At 40.3% G+C, this 20,218-nt stretch overlaps 1 protein-coding gene across 2 annotated transcripts in view; it reads left to right on the forward strand.

Annotated features, from left to right (window-relative positions):
- Positions 1-20,218, forward strand: part of SPIDR (scaffold protein involved in DNA repair) — a 210,248-nt gene that overhangs the window by 83,299 nt on the left and 106,731 nt on the right. The gene's annotated exons all lie outside the window — the stretch shown is intronic.

Genomic DNA, 20,218 nt, shown 5'->3' on the forward strand with positions numbered 1-20,218 from the left:
AGGAAATATTTTTCTTCTTACATATTTCAGCATTCATTATCTGAGTTTTAGTCTCCAGCTGCAGTAGAATTCTGCCTCTAGTGTTTGACCATATCCTTTTGCAAAGGTCCATGTCTGGTTTTTATCTTCACGGATAGCTGCAAATCTTCTTGGGGTTCCCCAATTTGTAATCTTTCACTTCTAGAATGTTGTTTACCTTTTTTTGGAGGCGATTCAAAAATTAAGGGAAGATACTTAATCTGTGGTTTATTATGGCTATAGATAAAACTATTGATAGTTTAGATGTAAATAGATTGGTAGCTAAGGGAAATACAGTTGAATATTAATTAATTCCTAGTCTGATATGAAATAAGTCAGCAGGTTTGGTTTTTTTTCCTTCCTCCCACCCCTAAGGTACTAATGTTTGTTCTTGTTTATCTTTTCCTTCAACAAGCTTCTTTTCATGCTTTACATTTGCTTTTGTTTCTTCTGTTTTCTTCTTGTTTCTCTCTCCTACAAACTTCCATCCTAATTCCATTTTTCTCTTCAAATTTCCTCTGTTGTTTTTAAACCACGAGGCATTGTATTTTTAGTGCTGTGTCTTTCTGTATAGACCTTAACTTATGCAAAGATTTTTGTACCAGCGAGGCCTTTTTAGTTAGGGTGTGATTCAACTTTTTTTCCCCTCCTTTTTGCTTTTCCTGAACGTTTACTGTCAGTATGCTTAGCATGTGTAAGTCCCAGACTGCTCCAACTTGTTCCATGTCTGCTCTGGGAACATGTAACTCTGCACTGATATGATCCTTTCCAGGCTACAAGTGTCTGTAACTGTACTAGTAGTAGCCTTCTCATTTGTTTAAATTCGAAGACGTTCTGGACAGAAAACTTATTCCTATATATGTGTAAACTAAGATTTCTTGAGAAAACTTCATAGCTGTCTATCTTGAAATATCCCTTTTTATTTGCTTTTGGTTTTAATTTTATTAGGATGCCCTTTTCATGTAAGCAAAGGTTATTTCATAAAACCAGAATGTTTGGGTAGGGGGTATGTCTGCATTGTCAGAGCTACTCTCCTTACCTCTGTGGCTCTCAAGGCACCTTATAAAGACATTAGCTAATAGTGGCAAAACTGCATTATATCTCATCCCTAGTCCTATTTTCTATCGTTTTGGGAATTATCTTAAAGTCAGTTGTCTCTTTGTTTACCCAACTAGCAGTCAAAAGAAGTTGGGCTGGATACTGTTAAACTAAATCTACTAGAGGCGGGGCAGGGGGAGGATGAAGGATGTTTTTGTTTTGGATTATTATTTGGCACTTTTAGTTTACATTAATTGGAAATTGGACTTGTACACTTAATGGAAGTTTCCTCTATCACATTTCCAAGCTTCTATTCTGTTAAACTCTTACTTGAGAGCTCTGAATGCTGAAATGAGTTTCTGTTACTCTGCATTGAATTTGTACTTCTGTTGTTAAAAAAAAACCCTGTTTTTAGCTGTGTTAAAATGCTTTCCTGTCGATTCAAGTGTGTGACTAGTGTAAAACCAAATTAATAAATCTCACCCTGACATGGTGAAATAAGCATATTTATGTATCTTACTGATATCACCAGTCAGAAGTAAAAGGGAACAAAAAAAGAAGTAAGTGCAAGGGGAGACAATCCTTGAATGATCTGCATGTACTTGGGACACACAGCACACTGTGCATCATTGTCCTGTATTTTGAGACACTTGTATGGTAAGGCAGAATGGGATGAGATGGGGTGATTTATAAGTGGGCTGCTTCTGCTGCTGTAAAGTAACGTCCTGAGAGTAGAATTTCCCGATATATTTAAAGTAACAACTCAGAGTTATGTTTGGACTTTGCTCTCTGACAGGCAAAGCAGTCAGAGTGAGTAGGTAAGATGCAGACACACAGGCTGCTGGCTTCCACATGTGACTATTCGTGAGCAAAATTTGAATGCATCATTTTGGAGCCTTTGTAAAATTAGACTTTGCTTTTGTAACTGTATTTGTATGTGTTGTGAACTCAGTGCACAGCTTGGTATGTGGAACGTCTCTGGCAGTAGACTTGCAGAAATACTTTGGGAAGCAGTGTTTAGAGAGTTGTTGACATATTTGTTGGTATTTGTTTGCATACAGAATCCTGTTATACTTCAGCACTGGAATACAAGTAATTTAATTTAAAAAACAAAATATTGACAAGAGGACAATAAGGCCGGGTGGATAAGAATCTTATCCACCTGGACATTGCTCATGAGAGTGGTTCCACTGACTTTCAGAGGAGCTTTGAGTCAGAGTAAGAATTTGCAGGACTGAGCCCTGATTTCCATTATAACCGGGTATGGATTTCTTCTGTCCTCGTGTCTTAAGGTATATATTTACAGTCTTGAATGAAAGGGACTTCATGTGAGAATTGTCACTTGCTATAGGGAAAGCAACCCCGATAACATTTATTAGCATTTTGAAGCCAGCGTGTCTGGTGGAGGAAAGAGCTCAGCTGCCTGGCCTCTGAGCCGTCTGATGGGAGCCTGCTCTGATCTTGAGGCTATATAGAGGTATTATTGCAGTGTTGTATCTAAATAAAGCCTATTACCTTGGACACATCACATGAAAACAGTTGCATGTTTTGGGCTGGAGCTGGTTTGTGTCTGGCCAGCTGGGAACGCAACAGGCAAAAGAACTCAGCCCTGCCTGCCCCTGCCTGCGTAGGCTTGCCTTTGGTTGTCTTTGCAGTACCTGAGCAACTTCTTGGATGAAGATTTTAAAAGAACACCTCATAATTTTTACAAACTGAATCTGAATCATTAAGTGTTTTTAACAGCTGAAAAGGAAAAGCTTATTAGTGAGTGTAATTAAATCGATTACTAAGTCTTTATTCACTTAGCAGAATACATACCCAGCAAAAAGTGAAGGCTGCTTGATACTGCAAAGACATGAGAGAATGGGAACAAAGGCTTCCTGGTTCCACTGGTGGTGATTTTATGGCTTCAACTTACCTGGGTTTTTTTGTTTGTTTGTTTGTTTAATTGTAAAAATAATAGAAATAATTTGCCATACCTGACACAAAGTGGCAAGAGTTGATGTTTTCAGAGGCTTCACGATTCATTTTTTTCTGCTGACAGCAGGGCTTGAGGATAGACAGTTTCCTTCAGATAATCCTGTCTCTTGCTCGTAGATATGCCTACTGTTGAATATTCAGGATAAATTAACCTGAAGAAAATGGTGCAGATCAGAATTATTCTCCTTGCCATTCAATTTAACAACTTTGAAATGTTTTTCATGTGTTTCTGAAGTTCAACTAGTAGAAGTATGTTGTTATTACTACAGCTGTTAGCAATAGCAATATAGACCTTAGATTGTATTTGATTTGGACAGGCTCAGAGATCGATCCATACCTGCTGAATGTGATGGTCTTGTATGAAGCCTCTAGTTTAGAAGGTTCACATGCTGCTGATAACTGGGAGGCTGGGATGGGTATGAAGGAGGCAGAAGCACTTTGTGTTCTGTCCCTACATTGCCTGTAAACACTGGCCATTACGCACTGCAGAAGACTGGCTGGCTTAAAAAAAAAAAAAGTTTATTTTAGGAACTCAGTATGCTAAGTATATAAAACACTTAACTCTGTGACATCAACAAGCAACTTCAAAGTTGTTCTTTAGCTTTTCTTAATCTATGAAACTATAGGGGATCATAATTACTCAGCTTTGAAAGTGTTCCAGTGCCTGGTGAAAGTGTTTAATGTGGACTTCTCATTACTACTTGCATTGTACTAGATTCAGTCTCTCCTCAATGAAGGAGGTTTAGAAGAGCGTGAATTATTTACTGCCCAGAAGAGCTCATACAAAACTTTGCTGCAGATCAGCTGACGTACGGTGATGAAACCTTGAATCTCAAGTCCTTTAAGGTGGGCCAATGATAGAAGTTGCTTGTAGAAGTATGCAGGCAGGGTCTGAACAAGATTCTGTATGGGAAGCAACCTAGCTTTGTGGACTTGGATATTCTTCTACTTTAGAATTATCCTGGATATGCTGTAGGCTGTTTTGTTGGCTCAACAACAGATTTTCCGATAAATGGATAAGTTACTGTGATTTTTGCGGTCCCTTACTTAATACACTGTCTTACATTGCATGGTCTTACATAAGAGTACCAACACAGGGACCTAACACAAAATAGGTGTTTTGAACTAGTGTGACTGGTGTTAAAGATGGTTTGATTTCCATTCGATGAAGGTAGAGACCTTTTATTACTGTTACTCTCACCAGTCAAGGGAAGCATTTAAGAACATTGTTACAGAATACCTCCCTATCACAAGAAAGATCATGTGAAAGTAGGATCTTGGGCTTCATATATTAATGAAATGCAGAAATGACCCACTGCTGCTCTGTAGAAGGAAAGCATCTACATCCTTTAAAATTTTCTCGTTCCATAAATGCAAAATGCAAATACAAATTAAAGACATGTATGGAACATCTTTTGCATAAATTCAGTTTCTCTGCTTACTCCACAGAGAGGCAGCTTCTTCGAATACTTGACTGATCAGTTGGACAAAATTGATCTATGTTCTCCGTCTTTCTTTGATGAAATCTAAACATTTATAAATATATATATATGTACACATATAAATATTCAAATGGCAGGGGGGTGGGGGGAAGATCACCAGTCAGATCCTTCCTATCAGAAAGATGTTAGCTCTGACTTTACATTCTTTCTTTGAAGATGTCACAATAGCAGAGTGAGAGAACCCTGATAAGAGGGACAAGGCTCACTCAGAAGATAAAATTCTACAAAACTGGAGAGCTGTAAAGCCAGTGTGGGCACTATTTCTAAAGTACATATGGGAATGGCCTTGGAGCCAAAGATCAGATCGTATCATCTGCTTGGAACTGTTTCTCAGAGATCATGCAGTTGTGAAAATTGAAGCTCCTTTCAGAATAAGGTGAAGCAGCTGCAGGTTTCTTGCAAGTGTTTATATTTTTTTTTGGTAGGATATACCTTTCCTAGTGCAATCACTTCAAAAGAGATGAGTTGTCCTTTGAGAATAGGAGTACATACATTTTTGTGAACTGAAACTTGTCACTAACAAGCTTTTAATATAATTTCTTCAATACTTCTGTTGCTTTATCCATTTTGACAGAGTAGTCCTTAGGATTTTACTAATTTTTCTATTTTTAAAAATAAATTTGATTTTTTGTCCATTCCCTCCTGTAAAGGGAGAAAGTTGTATCTGTAGATCTGGTCAGGTATATCTTATTTTCTGTGTCTAGAACTAGAGACATTCAGCCATTAGTAGTACTTGTGTTTGTTCACCTTGCATGTAGAAAATCGAAATAACACCATTTCTTAGTAATCAAATCAATGAATAATTATGTTCCTTCATAGATGGATGACATAATTGGAAAAATACAGAGCTTTGATTCCAAGAGGTGAACAAGTCATTTATGACATTTCTGTGATTTGTCACAACCGCCTGAAGCAACAGATACCTGGTATTTCGGATATGGGTTATGTCTAGTAAGCAGAGTAACACGATCACACTTTTACAGTGAGATAGACTTGTTATGACTATAACCTTTTATAACTATGATATAGATAGATGTATTATATGCATGTCATACATAAAATATTAGCATCCTGAAAAACAAAGGTGAAAGAACTGCTCTCTGTGAAAGCGGTTTTCCATAGAGAAAAGAATGGAAACACATTTGGGGAAGATGGGAGTCTCAAGATAGTAAATCCAGAGTTCCGTAGAAGATTAAAACTGGATGTTTAAAAATGAATGTCAGTCTCAGGGCTAATAGCTGATGGTATCGTGACACACTGAAAAGGGGGACTTTCTACTGTATTGTACCAATGAAGTTCTGGGTTTTGTTGATATGTTTGTTTGCTTTCAGCCAAATCGGAGGGGTCAGAAGCGAGTGGTGTGTTTGTGAAGCAGCAGCTTGGTTTTTAGATCAAGGTTGAAATGCATTGTTGTCAGCACAAAAACCTCCAGCAGGGGTAGAATACGTCTCTGTGTCGAGATGGATGTCTGAACTGGTTGCATGCAGTCAGCTGTTCTGCTCCTGGCTCATGCGAGCAGTGAGGGCTACCCAGGCAGCCTGCACTGAGCTCGCCTAGAAGGAGCATTGTATGTTGTTCTCAGGAGGTAATTCTGTGCTCCAGAGGGAGCCTCCACCAGTATGACTTTCTTCAATGTGGGCCATTTCACTTGCAAGAATCAAGGAGGTGTAGAAAAGAGGCAGTGAATGTAAATAGCCTGGTTTATGCTGGGGTGGTGGTTTTCTACATATTTGTTAAATGCTAGATACTGTCCAACATTGATCCTGCTGGAATGATTGTAGCATCCAGTGAATGTGGGAAATCTTAATCACCTCACTGTGGTGCTTATGTGTGGAGGAATTAGCATACATTTGAGTCCATGGTTTTCAGGAACAGAAGAGAAAAATTATGTTTTTAAACATCCATTCCTTACAGTTAGTGGTGCTGTTTACATCTGAGTTCTTAAGTTACTGGAAAAAATATTCAGTGAGAATTAAAATGTCCTATCCTAATAATCACAAAATATTCTCATCCTGAAAATCTAATAATGTGTACTATTTTTTTTTTTAATGAAAGGTCTGTACTTGAAACTTTCCAGCTTTTATAAGTGAGGAAATTCCAAGCATTTTGTAGTGACAGATACTGTTAGTGGGTAGTTGTCCACTGACGTCAAAAACAGAGGATGGTGAACAGCTTTGTTCAAGTCAACGAAAAATGTACGGTCTTGGATAAACTCTGTGTTAGCAACGGAGCTATCAATGATATATGAGCAGCTTCACATGAGTTCCCATGTGCATTCAATCCAATGCTAAATTCCACATCTTGTTTAATGAACAACTGATGGAGCCAAGACCTGGCACTGCACAAAATCCTGCAGTCTGCTTTATCCAGTCATGAAGGAAAAACAAGCTAAATAAGTTCAGATGAACAAGTTCGGAATTACTGCAGGGTTATTAAAAAGTTGTGATTTGTATTCCTCTGCTAATGTTTATGACTAACACATTTGGGACGTGTAAAACAATACTTAATTTGTAAAAAGACTTTGTGCCAAAATTCCTGCAGTAGTTTAACCACTAAAGAGCAAGTTTTGACTATGTGGATGGGTTTGTTTAAATGTTTAAGATTATCAGTAATCAGCTAATCTTTTTTTTAAATTTACATTTTGAAAAATTATTATTTCTTCTTGTTGGATTGCTGTTCAGCACTTTCACTTTGTGAAATACAATGTATTTCCATAGCTCAACCTGGAGAAACAATTTTAAATTCAAGTTCCATTCTCTTTAGCAGGTGTGATTTGCTAGGTAGGTGTGTGGTTATGGTAAGATTTTCACATGCAGTTCTTATGAAGCTGTGGTGAGCTTTGAATATGCTGGATATTTTATGCCACAGTAGATTTTCATGCTAAGCATGCTTGTGTCCTTATGCAATTTTGTATGAGCAAAGAGATGGATGAAGTGTGAGTTTATCATATTGTTGTGTCTGGTGATTCCCCTCAACATGAAGGTATGCTTTCTCAGACTCCTCCTCCTGAATGTCATATTTAAGTGTAGGTAAGCAGAAGTTAATTACTATACTCCTAGCAGAAATAATAATTAAGTATTTCAAAAGGGGAATGTTGCTTTCAAATATTTGAAAAATTTGGAATGTTGTTACCCAGAACGCAGAATTTAAAACATCTCAGCTATCCTGGGCGACAGGGGCACGGGAGGAAGGGGGAGAACAAATTTTGCTGTTACTTCTACCAGGAAGATTCCTTGCCTTTTAGTAAAAGCTCATAGGAAATATGCCCATGGTTTTATGTATTTTTGGCAGCAAGAACATACTTTGGTATATAAAGCAGTTCAGCTGTGAAACATTCAGTGCAGCCTTTTGTGTGTTTGATGAAGCTTCTCTTCCTACCCATCTTCTGAGTCAACGTTAACCATGCAGATTGCAATGTATTACTTCTCCCTGAGTAGTAGGCTCCTTCGACAGCTTTCTGAGATGTCTTGAAAACGTATTCCTCTTGTTACTGTCCCAGTACAGCCTTATGGCAGACCAAGTTTCTCCCAGCAAATGTATCAGAATAGTATCCATGGCATTAGAAGCAGTGTACAACCATTAATTTTACCTTTGAGGGATTCACTGTGTGTTTTGAAAGCCAAATCACAGATGTGGCTCAAAAAAAATCATACTCAGCAGCATGTGGGAAGGGTTTTTTTTCTGTGTGCATTTTTTTTTTCTTCCCCTCTCTTTAACCTCTTTGGACTCCTGAAACGATACCTGTTGTCTCTCTCCTTGATAAAAGAGTTAAGAAACCTAGTGAACATTTCTGTGGATGTTTCTGGGTTTGATAGTTCTTCATCTCCCACTTTCTTAATTCTTGGATTTTAATTTTTTTTAATAAAGGGGGAGGGTGGTGGTGGTGGTGGTGTTGTAGAGCAAGGCATGATGATGGGCTTTGCATATTCTCCCTGGAATCATCGTCCACAGGCAGTCTCCGTGGCCCTTGGCTGGCGTGAAAGAGAGGACTGCATGTCTGCCTTGAAGCTGCTGGTGCTGTTCACAGCACATCTGTTAGTGCAAACCCAATTCTGTCAGCATATCCAGGTAATACCTTGTAATTTGAACTGTGGCTGTAAAGAAATACCCCTTTTTGCCATCTCCGAAGTATTGTTGGGACAGACATCTGAGGTCATAACTTAACTACTCTGAAAAAACATGGCAGAATATCTACTAGAATAAACACAGAATCCTATAGGTTGGAAAAGACCTTTAAGATCATCGAGTACAACCATAAACCTAACACTGCCAGTTCACCACTAAACCTTGTCTCTAAGCACCACATCCAAATGTCTTTTAAATGCCTCCAGGGATGGTGACTCAACCACTTCCCTGGGCAGCCTGTTCCAATCTGTGACAACCCTTTCAGTGAAGTAATATTTCCTAATACACAGTCTAAACCTCCCCTGGCATAGCTTGAGGCCATTTCCTCTCATTCTGTTGCTCGTTACTTGGGAGAAGAGACCAACACCCACCTCACTACAACCTCCTTTCAGGTAGTTGTAGAGAGTGATAAGGTCTCCCCTCAGCCTCCTCCTCTCCAGGCTAAACAACCCCAGTTCCCTCAGCTGCTCCTCATAAGACCTGCTCTCTAGACCCTTCACCAGCTTTGATGCCCTTCTCTGGACACGCTCCAGCAACTCAGTATCCTTCTTGTACTGAGGAGCGCAAAACTGAACACAATATTCAAGGTGTGGCCTCACCAGTGCTGAGTCTAGGGGCACGATCACTGCCCTACTCCTGGGCACACTATTCCTGATACAAGCCGGGATGCTGTTGGCCTTCTTGGCCACCTGGGCACACAGCTGGCTCATCTTCAGCCGGCTGTCAACCAACACCCCCAGACCTTTCTCTGCTGGGCAGCTTTCCAGCCACTCTTCCCCAAGCCTGTAGCATTGCAGGGGATTGTTGTGACTGAAGCACTGAGCCTTGTTGAGCCTCGTACAACTGGCCTTGGCCCAATGATCCAGCCTGTCCAGATCCCTCTGTAGAGCCTTTCTTCCCTCAAGCAGATTGACACTCCTGCCCAACTTGGTGTCGTCTGCAAACTTACTGAGGGTGCACTTGATCTCCTTGTCCAGATCATTGATAAAGATACCAAACAGAACTGAGCGCTGGGGAACAGCACTTGTGACTGGCCACCAACTGCATTTAACTCCATTCACCACAACTCTTTGGGCCTGGCCTTCCAGCCAGTTTTTATCCAGCAGAGTACACCTGTCCAAGCCATGAGCAGCCAGTTTCTCCAGGAGAATACTGTGGGAAATGGTGTCAAAGGCTTTACTAAAGTCTAGGTAGACAACATCCACAGCCTTTCCCTCATCTACTAAGCATGTGACGTTCTCATAGAAGGAGATCAGGTTAGTTAAGCAGGACCTGCCTCTCATGAAGCCATGCTGGCTGGGCCTGATCACCTGGTTGTCCTGTATGTGCCATGTGACGGCACTCAGGATGATCTGCTCCATAACCTTCCCTGGCACCAAGGTCAGACTGACTGGCCTGTAGTTCCCTGGATCCTCCTTCCAGCCCCTCTTGCGTTCTTGTAGATGGGCGTCACATTTGCTAAACTCCAGTCATCTGGGACCTCCCCAGTTAGCAAGGACTGCTGATAAAAGATTGAAAGTGGGTTGGTGAGCACTTCTGCCAGCTCCCTCAGTAAACCTCTCTCTCTCTCTCTGTGTGTGTGTGTCTGTGTGTGTGTGTCTGTGTGTGTGTGTCTGTGTGTGTGTGTCTGTGTGTGTGTGTCTGTGTGTGTGTCTGTGTCTGTGTGTGTGTGTCTGTGTGTGTGTGTGTGCGCGCGCTTTAGATTCAGTGTAAAACCATAAATTGCATTTGTTTGCATTTGTATTTGTTTGCATTTTTCTGCCCAGCATGGCACAGCGTGTCTGCCTTTTGTGTTTCCTGGAAGCAAATCACTCCTCTGAGCTGAGGTTCATTTTTGAGAAACATGGGCAATGCAGCTATGTGAGACTTGTACATTGCTTTTGTGCCTTAGCAAGTACTGCTTGTCTTCTGGTTCCCTGAGCTTGTCATGAATATGAATGTAATAGGGCTGGTACTATTTTATGCATTGTGAATGTACAGATTGAGGAAGAGATAAATTTTATTGATGTGGGCTGCTGCTGCAACTTAGAGGGTTTGTAGACTTAAAGGAGCCCAGATTTACAATGTACATTTATCATGGTGGTTCTTCAAATTATTTGAAAACTTTTCATATAGAATAGGATAGTTCTTTATCATCTTCTCAAATATTTCTTACCTTCCATCTCTCACATCAAAATTAATAAGCTGCATAGTATTTTCTTTGTCTTTTTGCAGCCTCCTTTGGCTGACACTCATGGCTTGCGGTTTGAGAAGGTGTGCATGAGGTGATTGTTTAATTTTGCTGGGAGATATTTGACTCCAGGAGTTCACTTTCTAATCCTGCTGTATAGCAGGGAGCCATTTTCTAGCTATACTGAAAACCAAACCCATTTTAAAAACAAACATCAACATACCACATTATCAGCTTCTAGAACAGTCCACCTAAGCCTTACGAATTGCCTTTGGTTGCTGATCATTTCAGATATGGCTGTAATTTCCTGATTTTTGAGGACTGCTGCTCAGGGTGGAATGGAATCCCGTAAGGTTTACTGGTTACCCTGAAATTGCCCTTAGCACCAGCTCAGCTTAGAGGAGAAAACAAGGTGGGGAAATAATTTCTACAACCTAAATAAAAACAACACCTTTTCAGGGAAATAAAAAAGCAACTTTTATATCTATTTATTTTTTATTTATTTTTTAGATTAGACTACATATAAAAAGAATATCTTCCTTTGTCCTGTAGTTGTTATTTGGTTGGGATCCTTACCAATATGTGACCACAAATCTTGTTCTCCGGCAATCCCTCCACATCCAAGATTGCCTTTGTGGAATAGGTCTGTGATTTGGAAAGATGTGTAACTCTTACATGTAAAGCCCCTCTATGTCTGTTTATATTAAACTCTCAACACCCATTTTCTAAATTAATACATGTATTACTTGGCTGCAATGCTGATTTTTTGGAGCTTTTCTTGAAAAGTCATTTCTTATCCCACATTATCAGCTGTGTTGATATACTTTGGCTATGTCTATGCAGAGCCATTTTCCATCCAGAATGTGGACTAGACGTGTTAGTTATGCATTGAATTTATTATTAATTGTACTTTTTTATTTAACCGCTATCTTCATGCTACTGCTTTATTAACTATCCACATATTGCAGATAATTTGGAGGAAAATATCCCCTATAAGCTGGCAGGACAAAATCCAGTCTTACTGTATAACCTCTTCAGATGTTAAATAAAATGCATATATTGACGTGTAAACCCTACGTTATGAAAGCCTAGAAGTCAGAGTAGCACACGTGGTTTGTTATCACTCTTGACTGAAACTGGGCATGATGGTAATCAAATGCATTAGGGCTGGAGTCTGGAATGAGAGGTCCTCAGTCTGGACATGGAGAGAGCAGTACTCTTGTCCCCTTAACTTCTGCTTTGGCTCTCTTTGGCTCCCTCAGCTATTCTGGAAGTGACACGAGCAGTCACATCGGTGACGCATTCAATACTATGTTTATTTTACTCTGTGGTGAAGAATGCTTTCCCTTTATTGTATTTGCCTTCTGTGTGCTGCGCTCATTGTCCCACCGTTGTACCAGACCAGTTGTTCTTGGGACTGTGCTTGCACTAATCAGTTAAATAATTTGCTTGGAAAATAAAATATTTTAAACTAGGGTTGTTGAGCAATACATTCGACAGTGTGGCCTTGTGGTGGCACAGAAGACCCAACCAAACTGTCATGCAGCTGGGCACGGGCCGGGGCTGAACCTCGAAGGGCAGGAGCACTGCAGGTAGCATTGTGAACGTGACATTAAAGACATGTCTTTCTCTTTGAGAAATGCTTACCAACAGGAATCATTGTACACAGCGCAGCGGTGGGAAAACCCTGTTTCCAGAGTAGTTCCCTGGGGTGGTGGGAGGCTGGCTGAGCCCCTCGGGTGCAGGTACTGGGCCGGGCTCGCTGCCACCCCGCCCTGCCCCGCCCTGCCCTGCCCTTCCCACCGCCTGCGGAAGGTGGCAATGTTGTCAGCAGAAGCCCAGCTAAAACTGCTCTCGGGTGACTGATCTCTCCAAGATAGCCTCAGTGCTTATGTGTCCAGAACTTTTTCTGGCATCAGAGTTTCATATCCGTGAAGTTAAGGGTCTGTAAAAGGGGGATTTGTTTAGTTTCGTGCGCCATTACTTTTGAACAACTTTTAATAACTTGGTACAGTATGTGTTCTGAATGTAGGGATGTGCGTGAGGCTGTCACCACGCTGTTTACACAACTTTCTCCTTCATAATGCTGAAGAAGGCCATGTGCCATTTAGTTTAACACCCTTAAAGACTTCTCCGTGCTGGTTGTCATTGACCTGCATACTCAGGAACCATCCTCCACCAGGTGAGCAAAACTGATCTCCTTGACTGAAGTTTCATTTCTGCAAAAAACTTGTGAATGTTTCTGAAACCCACTGTAATTTTCTGGCCCCCTCCCCTCAAGATGTTTACAAACTTTGCTTTGAAGTGAGCTTGCCAGGGGAGAAACTGAGAACTTCCCTGCATGCCACGGATTTTGTTAAGAGCTACCGCCCGGCTATGACAGGCTTTTAACCTGTTGAAAGCCTAACAGACCATTCCTGGGTCTGGTGGAGATGTTTTTCTTTTCTTTTCATATTTCAGCTAACTCCCTGAATCTTTTTAACTACCTCAAATGATCCTCAGACTTTTGTGTCTTGTGATTTTAATATTTTATTCTGTCTAATGCTAGTTCTCCACCCTCGAGGGAAAGTACACAAGTTTATGTGTATGTTATCCCATTGCTTTCCTCTTGACTCTAGTCTCTTGGTTCTGCTGTGGTAAGTCCATCATTGATTTAAAATTATCATGGAACCTTTCACCATATTTAATTACTGGGTTCACCTCTCATTCTGTGTTCCTTACCTAAGCCTCTTGGACAAGATGTAATGGATTTCTTCCATTTAGGAGGTCAAGTGGGGCAAAAAATACAAAATCTTGACGTACTTTACGGTAAGCAGAGAGCAAATAGTATGACATTACCTTGTAATCCCCCACCCTCCTACTTAACTTTATTTGCCACACAGATGACAATTTTTGTTGCACTTCTTTAGTTACTTATTGTTTTTTTCAGAAGGAAGGAAGGCAGAGTTTAGGTGCCTAATGCTGTACAATTTATAGGAGTTTAAATAATCAGTCTGTAAAGTTGTATATGTATGTCCCCCTCCTGACTGGTGTATTTCTTGGGGATGCTACTCACTGCATTAAATATGCACTGAAGGCTTCTAATACTGCTTTGGTCTCTGTTAAACTGTTTGCTGAGTAGCAAAATTTGTTGCTGTATGGATACTTTGCCTACCACAGCTCTTCACTCTGTTGTGCAAATGGTCCAGCAATTGTCCAGGGGAACCCTAGATAATGGGTCCTTAGTATTACAAAAGAGTGATGACAGGCTTTCAGAAACGAGTTGGGGTTCTGAGCAGTTTGTCTGGCAGAATCTGCTATATTCTGTCTCTCCAAATCAAATGACAAGCCAATGAAAGCTTTCTTTTACTAAATCTGTTTTGCTGAGCTGCGTGGGAGACTTTCACTTTTCAAAATTGCAACTGGAAAACCAATGATCTCCAACTCTGAAGAGGAAACAATTTAAGATACGGTGGGTTATTACTGCTGTAATTTTTGTAATTATTTCTTTTTATAGTAATTGCAGTATCAGTCTTCTTATTGCTTTAAGAGTAAAGTGAATATGAAGAAATACTTAATCTTGAGACTACGCATTGGACTTTCTTTAAACACTTTTAAGTAATGTGGTCTCGTACTGTTGTGATAATAATAATATGGCTGTCTGAGCCATAAAGCTAAACAAATAGGGGCAAAAGCTTTGTGATCACAAAATTTTCACATTAAAGGAAGTAGGTGCTATGTGAAAATATAGAATGTGGAAATAAACACATTTAGAAGTTTTGTTTTCTCTTTCCAAACCAAAGGGAAAGAAGAGCCCTCATAGCTGTTAGGAGCCTGAAACAGTAAACAGCTCAGTAATGGCATAATTATATCAATAAACCTAACATACAAATAACTCCCAAAATTTATGTACAGATGTTTCCATTTTACATTACAAAAGAGTTTTCTGAAGTCCATTTGCCTAAACCAATTTTTTAAATGGAACAGCCTAATAATTTGACCTCAGATCTGCATATCCTTTTTTTGAATGTAAATATGAATACCGAGGCAATTAACTGGGTAATTTACCCAGTCAGGCCAAGCTGAAGTTCTGTAGGTAGGTATTGCTTTAAGTGCAGTTGGCATGCTGTCTCCTGCCTGCTGGTGGGCTCTTGCTTAAGCGCATATTGGGCCCTCGAAGTATCTTAGTGCTAGGGACAGTTCACCCTCAGGAAGTTTGGTTAGGTAAGTATCTGACTTTTTTTGGGGGTACTGAAATCTGGAACGATGCAGTGAAATCTGATGAGCACAGGCTCTCAGATCTGAGTCAGCAACAGGGCTGGACCCGCTCCTGTTGTTCAGCAGTTCCACTGCCAGGACCAGCCAGCAGCAGAAAACAGACGCATGAAAGGAAAAACTGGAGGGAAGAGGGGAGGGAGTGTACTTCACAGAAGTACAGACAGACTTCAGAAGAGAGTTTGTGTAGGTTGTGCGCAAAGGTGAGAAGCTGTGAAGAAATTGCCACCTTTTCCCAGTACTGCCTTGCAAAACCTCGGGGAGTTTTGGTTCCAGGGGGCTCTGCTCTTAGCCCTGTGTAAACAGGACTGTGCATCGTTAGTAGCTGGTGCCTGGGCTTGTTTCACTTACCAGATGTCAAAATGAACCTATGAAATTAAGGGGTTTTTTTCCCTGCATCCAATGCTTTGCAGTTAAAAGAATTTCAGGTGTTACAAAGCACACTGCTATCAACTGAAATTTTAGTCTTGCAGAAAAAGAGTTATTCATTCAAATGGCAGTGTAAGGAATAAAGATACAGAAAAGTCACCAGGAGAAGAGACTTGATGTATTTTTCTTACTGATCTCTGTGTCAATTTTCTGACCTCTTTTTCTCAGCATACATTGTTTTCTAAATCTTGTTACTCATGAATGTAACTCTTTTCTGTAAGTTCAAGAAAAGAAAGATGCTTTTTCCTCTAGAAGCCAAGCAAACTGCTGTGGTTCTGCCAGCATGGTAGCAAATACGTATCACCCTGTGTTGCTCTTCTGGTGAAGAATAATCTTTTCATTAAAGTGTCTGTAGTCTTTTGAGGCTGAATTTCCAATCTAGCGTTCACTTCATCTGTGGAGATCAATGGATGGAGATCAAATCACTTGCCAGGTTTTGCCAGGAGAAAGTTGGCCATGACTTGGCCAACTGTGTGCTTGGTACAAGGCTCCTGAGTCACAGGTTCTTGAGGCAGCCTCCTGAAACACACCTGAAGCTTCATTCTATGTACCATACATAGAAGGAAGTTCTCACTGTGACTTCATCCAGCTTTTGGCATCCCAACGTTGTTCCTAGTGATAATAGAATAATAGAATGAATAAGCAGCTAAAGCACAGCAAAGGAGAATGAATTTAAGCTTCGGGGAAGCTGAGAACACACCCCAGTTCTCATCACTTATGTACGCTGTGCCCATTCTAATCCCCATCCAGGCTTCAACACTAGGGATTAAATAGTCAAATGTTTTAAAATGTTCATCTTTCAGAAATTCTGAAGTCTGCTTCTCAGAAGTTACCTAGTATGATTTGCATGTATTTACATTTTGATAAAGGGAAGTTTATTTAAATTTTAAAAAATAATTTCTGAAGAAAAAAGGAAATTTTAAATCCCTAATAGAGAGCTGAAAAAAAACCCTGTGTATATCTATCTCTGTATATAATATAAAATAAAAAATAGAAAATGTCAAGAACCAAAAAGCATATACTATTCTTCAATGACTGCAGGCCACCTATCTCTGTATATAATAGAAAATAAAAAATAGAAAATGTCAAGAACCAAAAAGCATATACTATTCTTCAATGACTGCAGGCCACCTTAAGCTCATGCTTAATTTTAGAAGCTACTGAGGACATATTTCAGTTTCTTTGCCTTTTAGCTTAGAAAATTGAACAGTTCTACTGAGCCACTACTTTTAGATTATTTAGGTAATACAGTATTTTCGTTATATTTCCTCCTACTTCTGTTTTTCAGTGATAGAAACTTCTTGCACTTTCATTTTGTTGCAAAAGATGAAGAAAAAGGTACTGTTTTTAATCGTCAGGTATACTGCTGGCTGGCTGTTGACTTCAGTGAATAGTTAAATTTGTGTATGTGTATATAAAAGCAGAGATCAGCTGTTTTTTTCTCAGCAGCCACTGGCTGCAGTAAGCTGACTAGTGCTTTTCCAGGTCCCCATCAAGTTTTACAAAACAAAATTAATGAGTCTTCTTGTTGTCACGTTTTCCAACAATAACAGTTTGCTTAGATGATACATCATATGAATGTTTGTGACCTCTGGAGAAGAGGGGGATAAAAAAAGGTGGTTTTGGATTTTCTAGCTGGTCAGATGTGGCCAGCTGGTGTAACCAGTGCTTGCAGGCTTTTCACTAGGAAAGCAATGTGTTTGCTTACCATGCGGTGTTTCAGAGAGCTGGTTTCCTTAAAAAAGTCATAGATAGCATAAGGTTGGTCAGAGGGTAGACATATTTGTTTGACCTTTTAGTAACAAGACCCTACATGAGGAGAAAACGCAAACATTTTTTTTTTTTATTTCTTAAATTGCCACAAATGGATCAAGAAGCTGGAGAACTGGGACTGACAGACCACCTGCAGGTTTGGGAGCCATCTGGATCTTGATGTGTAGGACTACAGCTGAACAGATAGAATAACCCTAACAGCATATAGCTGATTAATTATGATGAATATTGGAAATTATGTAACTGTCTTGCTTGGTGTTTCTAGATCTTTATTTTTTTGGTTGTGGTTAGTCAACATCGAGACATTTATATTCATTATGTAAATATTTTGGGGGAAAGTGATACATGTGAATACTTCACTGCCACCAGTCATACTCCTTAGCTATTCAGGATGAGTTTTGGCTTCCTTTGAATTCCCTGGAAAATAATGATTAAACTAACATCTACATGTTAGGGTTTTGTTGATTTTGGAGTGATGAGACTACATATTTTAAACTTTTTATTGTATGATTAGAGACACATGAAATGAATTTCTTGAAGAGCTCTTAATTCACCTCTTCTAGAAATGAAGGTTTTTCCATATTCTCTTTTATTTCATAATCCCTAACCTACCTTCCCGCTCCCTTGGCATGGAGGAATGGGGGAACTCTCCTTCAGCTTCATCATGGATTTGGTAACAACTACTGTTTCTTTTTATTTTTCACTGCCTTTGATACAGTAGTTTATTAAAATATGCAGAGATTGGTTTTTTCCCCCAGGCAGGACATTTTATAGAATTTTAAAAATTTATGTCTCAAAAATGTCAGACTAACTGGACTAACATATTGAAAGGAGTAAACTCACTTCACTGCAACTCAGCCAAAAATCTCTCTTGTATAGTTTTAGCTAACAGTTAGTTTAAGAGTAGAATAAAATAATGCTATTTATTGTTAGTGTGTTCTGATAAATGAAATTAAAGAGATATGCAGAGTTGAAATCCCACCCCATCTGTCTCATTTTGTCATGCGTTAGAAGGTAGATATTGTATGAAAAGAGAACCAAGAAGATTCAGAACCAAGAAGTTCCAGAGCTGTGTTTGATGAAGGCCGGCTGCCTAGGTATCCTTATCACGTCATGATCTCTTGGGAATGTCTTAAAAATGAAAAAACAAGCCACCCCGTAACAGCGCATCACTTTTTTTATTGGCATCCTTTGGCAGCATGCCTTCGTGTGAAGAAATGAGAAGTAAAATGAAAGAATCGTGAGAGTCAGTGTCTAAGCTGATTTAAACCTACCAGGGACCCGAAGCTTATCCGAAGCAGAAACTCCTCTTTAAGGGCAAGGAGGAGGGGTGTGTGGAGTGGCTCTGGAGTGGCTTGAGCCCATGTAGGGACACCCGGCAGGGGCACCGTCACCCTTTCCTGGGTTTATTTAAGGTCTGTAGTTGTGGGGAAAGCAGGAATGATACAGTCTCTTAAATAAACGCTGGTTTTGCAGGACCAAAAACTCGGTGGCTGCCGTGTCTGCCTCTGACTTTAACGGCGGGGAGCTTTTGGGGTGACTCAGGGCAGGCGGCAGCTGCTGGCAGGCCCCCGGCGCCGGGCCCAGGCCTGGACTTTCCGGGCCGGGCGGTGGTGGCGGGCCGTGGCGGAGAGGAGGAGGAGGAGGAGGAGGAATGCTGCTGCCCTGACGTCAGGAGCTGCTCCTGGGAATGTTTTGCATTCCTCTTCCTGGCAATGGTCAGGTGGCTTCCAGCACGAAGGAAGGAACAGCAGCTTCCAAAAAGAAAAAAAAAAAAAAAAAAAAAAAAAAAGAAAAAGGGGCGGGGGGGAGAGTGTGCGAGGAGGAAAAGAACACTTTATAATAAAAGTATTGTGGGGGAGGCACTTTTATTAAAAGCCAGATTGGGAATTGGAACCAGATGTTCTGCATTCGAAAGCTGCACGAATGTTAAATGCGTTTATTAATGACTGTGATGGCTGAGGTATTTGGCTATCTGCCTCACTTTAATCTCATTGCTCTGTATTTAAAAACAGTTGAGAAAAACAGATTTTTTTTTTTTTTTGTACCCAACTTTAGGCAGCTTCCTTTATACCAATGTAGATTTAAAACAAAAAACAAACAAAAAACCAAACAAACAAAAACCCCAATAACCAAGATTTTTCTGGGAGGATAGCCACATACATGAAAGCAAGAAACAAGTAGGGAAACAGTCAATATTTGTCTTGTTCTTCTGTTAGTTTTAATATGTCTTCTGCTGAAAATTAGTATCTTTAAATTTGGTTTCCTCCTTGAATTGTGGTTGTTGGATAATGTGTATGATGTAAGCTGGAGAGGTCAGAACGTGCAATTACTCTTGTTCACAAAGTACTTCCTATTCCCTTAACTCTCTCTTTAATGTCCCTGTCAAAACGTGTTTAAAGCACAACAAGAGTAGGTGCTCTCTCTGAGGTGAATAATGAAGGAACTGCGTTCACTACAGGCAGTACTCATGAAATAACTGCTTTATATCTAAAGACAGACCCAAGTGCACGTTACATCTTGGTTTCAAGAGCAGGGTCTCCACCTTGGGGGTTGTACACGTTTGGGAGTATTGACCACCAAGAGCTTCCGTGGGGACTCCTGGTTTGTGCGTCAGTGGGGATGAGATAACCTGACGGCGCCATAGCCTGTACAGACACAGGCAGATTTGAGGTGTCTTCCCGTCACGAGGTTCTGTTGTATGGGGGTTGTAAGATTTTCTGTGTAAAGCAAGGACTGCAAGAGGGAGAGAGGGAGCTGCAGTCGTGTCTTCCTTTAACTCACAGGCATGGCAATGCCCTAAACCCCTGGCTGCTTCATCATCTTGAGAGGGGAAAGTAACCGATTTCTCTGTACCCCACTGGAGAGTCCCCTCTTTACCTGCTGGGGCACGGCTCTGCTTTTTAAAGATTCAGACTTCTGCAGGCAG

Source organism: Phalacrocorax aristotelis, chromosome 2, assembly GCF_949628215.1.
Source record: "Phalacrocorax aristotelis chromosome 2, bGulAri2.1, whole genome shotgun sequence".
Taxonomy (NCBI): domain Eukaryota; kingdom Metazoa; phylum Chordata; class Aves; order Suliformes; family Phalacrocoracidae; genus Phalacrocorax; species Phalacrocorax aristotelis.